This window comes from Macadamia integrifolia, unplaced genomic scaffold, assembly GCF_013358625.1.
Source record: "Macadamia integrifolia cultivar HAES 741 unplaced genomic scaffold, SCU_Mint_v3 scaffold2028, whole genome shotgun sequence".
Classification (NCBI taxonomy): Eukaryota; Viridiplantae; Streptophyta; class Magnoliopsida; order Proteales; family Proteaceae; genus Macadamia; species Macadamia integrifolia.
In genome coordinates this window covers 133,362-137,967 of record NW_024868469.1, presented here as the reverse complement: position 1 = coordinate 137,967, position 4,606 = coordinate 133,362, and positions in this window count along the sequence as shown.

Sequence of the window (4,606 nt, the reverse complement as noted above, 5' to 3'; positions counted from 1 at the left end):
ATGGGGGTGTTTTTCACTGGAAATATGAGCCATTCCACCGAAAATATCAGTACTATTTTTGGTGGGACTGGTAGAGGCTGATTTGGGACTTTTCAACTCACCGGAAACAGGCACCAGAAGCAGGTCCAGTGTTTCCAGTGGACCTAAAATTGCTATAAATAGACTTGGGATTGGAGTTTAATTCAGAAAACCCTAACCTAACTCGTGGAGAAGGTGAGGAAACGGCTAAGGAGAGTTTTCCAACTCATTCCCCACTTCCCTCTTGCTATTTTGCAATCGATCGACGTCATCTACGCATCTAAGGTACGTTTTCTTCCTTCTTTGGCCTATTTTTGAGATTTTCTTCTCTATAAGCTTTGTCTCAATCTCCTAAGCTAGGCTTTGCTCTTTGAATCCTTAGGAATCATATTACAAGCATGTCTGGACGCCGTGTACGTAATCACTTTGCTGTTGCAATAGAGAAACAAGCCGTTCCCACTGAAGCACAGTATGCCCCACTCCTATTCCGCTTTGTGGCTGAGCGAGATCGTTGGGAAAGCTTCGAGTACCACATTATGGACCCGGGGAAATATGTGAGGACGAGGGATTTTTAGCGGTTCCGCCTCCATCAACGCTTTGAGGCGATTGGGTGGTATTGTATCTTAAAACCCAACAAGAAGTACTACCCAAGACTGGTGAGGTTTTCTACTCCAACCTCCAGTGCATGAATAGAGGCACTGAAGAGATGCAGATCACCTCCTACGTGATGGGGGTAGAGATTTCTTTTGACATGAGGCAACTGGCTAACCTTCTGATGGTGGACAACACAGGGGACCTAGTTTACTGTCCTCCTCAAACTCCAGCTTATGATTTCTAGAGTCCAGATGTTCTTCAAGAGGTAAACAACATGTTGACCAAGAATGCTCGTGGTTGGTAGCGCACAACCAACTACCTTGCCACTCCAAAGGTTGTCTGCCGAGCAGTCCAGCTGAACGTTCTCCCCACCTGTGGGCATTACGATGAGGTATCCATATTACACACCTATGTGACTTACTATGTTTACATGGGGGTGCATATACATCTTCCCTACCTTCTAATGTGGACCATGGTAACTCGGTCCGAGGGAGGGGATCATAAAGTTGGGAACTTATCCTATGGGAGGATACTGATAGACATCTTCCTTTGCTTTGGGGTGAATTTGGAGGGTGAGGGGTGCTTGGGTGATGAGGTCCTAGATTTCAACCAAGACTCCCTGAGGAAGATGACTCTAGACATGGACGAGGTATTACCTGCTAAGGATGAGGACGAGTAGCCTATAGAGATAGAGGGTCAGCTGGGTGGCGATGCCAGTGATGTTGGCAGCGGTGCTGGTGGTGTAGGGAGAGGAGATGCTGGGGTTGGGGGTGTCCCACCACCTAATCCATAGGCTATAGTTTCCAAAGTAGCTTCCACTTCCTAGGGCACAAGGGGTACGAGGCCTTATGGTCTGAACTACTTGATGGCTCGCTTGGACACTACTAAAACACTGTTGAGGGGGATGGACAACTGCCTCGAGAGCATGGATAGGAACTATTATCTTATGGAAAATAGGGTGGCCTCCCTAGAGGCACAGATGTAGGCGATGGTCTTCCATCTCGTCATACTGATGCCACCTCCAGGAACATATGGTCTGATCCAAGCTCAAGGCCAAGGATAACACCAGCAATAGTAGCAACAACATCAGCAAGAGTAGTGGCATATTGCCACTGTAGTTTTAGGATTTCCTTTCAGTTTATGCTTTCTCTTGAGATTTCATGTTCTAGAATTTAGTTGAATTTTCTTTTCTGTTATTTGCTTCAGTTATTTGAGTTTCCTAGACTTAGGCTAGTTAGGATTTTCAACTTTCAGTATTTTATTTTTATGAAAAAGGTATAAGCTTATGTAAGCTCTTTATTTAATGAAATGGCTTTAATACCTATGCTTGTCTCCAAGTTGTGCAATTCTATTATTGTCATATTTAAAATTTTTATTTAAATCCTAATTTCCTTAAGTCATGATTTGGTTGAGATTGTGAGTTAAGGCAGAGATTCACAGTATGATACCAAGCTGTCACACCCCACTTCCAGTAGACCCAACTTACCATTAGGAGTATTGATGGTGTGAGTAAAACACATACTTGTCTTATAAGCCTACCAGGATCTGTGATCGCAGTACCTTAACATTTCACAATCTCACAGCACAAACCAACCAAAAGTAGCAGAATCAGAGTATAATAGTGGAATCATCAATAAAATGGGAAAAATGTCTAATGATAAATAATATCCATAATTGAGTTATTTTGTTTACAATCATCCATGATGTATATCTAATAAGTTCAAAATGTATCATATATAAGCTCGTACCAAAATAATTAAAAATACATCGAATGCCGAACACCTCATAGTGTTGTGTATGCGCAATAATCCCAAGCACAGTCCTGGCCATGCTCCTCTGCTTCTAGCATTCATCAGTCTCTCACTCCATACTCGGGTCCAGAGGAAAGAGAGTCACTAGCCATAGGCATGACCGTACCTGCATCATCATCTAAAAAGTGTGTATACGTGGAGTGAGCGCTCCAACTTTCTCAGTGAGGGGTGGGGTTCAAGCACATCCAAGCAAAATAATTACAGTAATAATTTATGATGCATGATAATAGAAATTAAACATATAGTCCATGATGCTCGTGATGCAATTCATTTATTTTATTATCCACCAAACAATACAAATAAGTCTGGTAAATGCAACTATGGCACATTAGGCTATATCCCTCATCTCAAAACCGCCATCAACTACGCAGGGATACAAATCCTAGCTGTGAATAGAAGCCTGCCGGTCCCCGTATATGTCCATAGGTCCCCTAGCAAACTCCTGATAACCCCCTCCTAGCTGTTATGGCACCAGTACCAATCATCAGCAATGCCCGACAAGTTCCCACCTTCGGCAACAATCACATCATACCGCGGGTGTTGCATTCTAGAAAGGCACATCGAACATAGCATAATGGGTTAGCCAATACCTTAAACCCTGTTGGCAAGGGTTCGTAGCATAGGGAGTGATACCTAACCACATATATGCTACATGCCTTCATAATGATACAATTAGTATGAATTACATGATACCGGTAACACATTGGCCACAAAGTGTAATCCATCTCCAAGTACAGTCACAGGTACAAGATACCGGTAACACATCGGCCACAAAGTATAACTCGTGACCGTTTACCTAATCTAGCATGCACATAACAATTGAGTATGGACTACACAACACTAATACCAATCATTAGCCATGAAGTATATCCATTTCCAAATATAGTCCTGGAGCACACAATACCGGTAACACATCGGCCACAAGGTGTAATCCACGACTACAGCTAACGCTAATGCACATAATCAATGCATGAATGCAACAAGTGTACGGCAATCATGGCTCCGGTACCACCTTGGCCACACCGGATCCCGCTATACATCTCCATAACAATTCATATCATAATCATAAAATGTAACATGTGATAGAACATCATCATCATGTGAAAAATATGATTAAAAATGTAATTCTACACATTTGAGCAATTCTAAAGAATAAACATTCCCAAAAGAAAAGCAATCCATCCCTCACCTTGTTTATTTCGTGTGTGTTAAGGTTTAAGTACGATCACCGATCGATCAACTCAATTCTGACTTTGGGGCACGTGCGCGTCACTAGCCTAGACACAAGATAATCGTACTTCAATATGTATTAGGAACATTGGGAGGAACCCACATAAGTTACCACCAAAGGGTACAGACAAAGTACCCTAGTGACAGTAATGTCACCAGAAACACCCACCGAAAACAGACACTTCCCATCGGAAATATTAGTGTTGTTTCCAATGTTGGTGGCAGAGAGCTCCTAAGGCTCGAGCAGTCACCGAAAACAACCCCAGTGCTTCTGGTGGCTTGTTTTCGGTGGTAGTACAACAACTGTCCACACAAATTGGGGTTTTTTAGCTCAAACCCGATCGTAACGATTTGTTCCGTGGAGTTTCTAATGGATGTTCCTAGCATCATTCTAAGCTAATAAAATTCTGATTCCACCAAGCCATATGGGAGACACGTCGATCGAACGATCAAAACCCTAGTTGGTCATTTGGAAAATCTTATTACCGGAGCTCACTGGACTCAGTTTGAGCTCGACAATGGCACCGGGGACATGAAATATGCATTCCATGAGATCAACATGGTTTGTGACCCAAGAATCCATCCAAACCTAGCTTAACCTAGGTTAAAATGAAGAGAGAGAGTTGTATAAGTGATTGCACTTACCTCTGGCAGCGATTTCGGTAACTAGGCTGTAGCTGGCACCAAGGTAAGCCCTTTCCCCCTCTTCTTTCTCTTCTTCTTCTTCTCCTTCTTCCTCTTCCTTTCTCTCCTCTCATACATTGAGCACAAGTTAAATGAGGAAATGAATTCCTCATTTCCCACTTATAAGGCAAATTGACCTTAGGGCCCGTTTGGTTGAACCCACGACTGTTTACCTAATCTAGTATGTATAATAACAGTTGACTATGGACTATGCAACACCAGTATGTCCATCGGCCATAAAGCTTATCCATTTCCAAATGCAGTCCCGA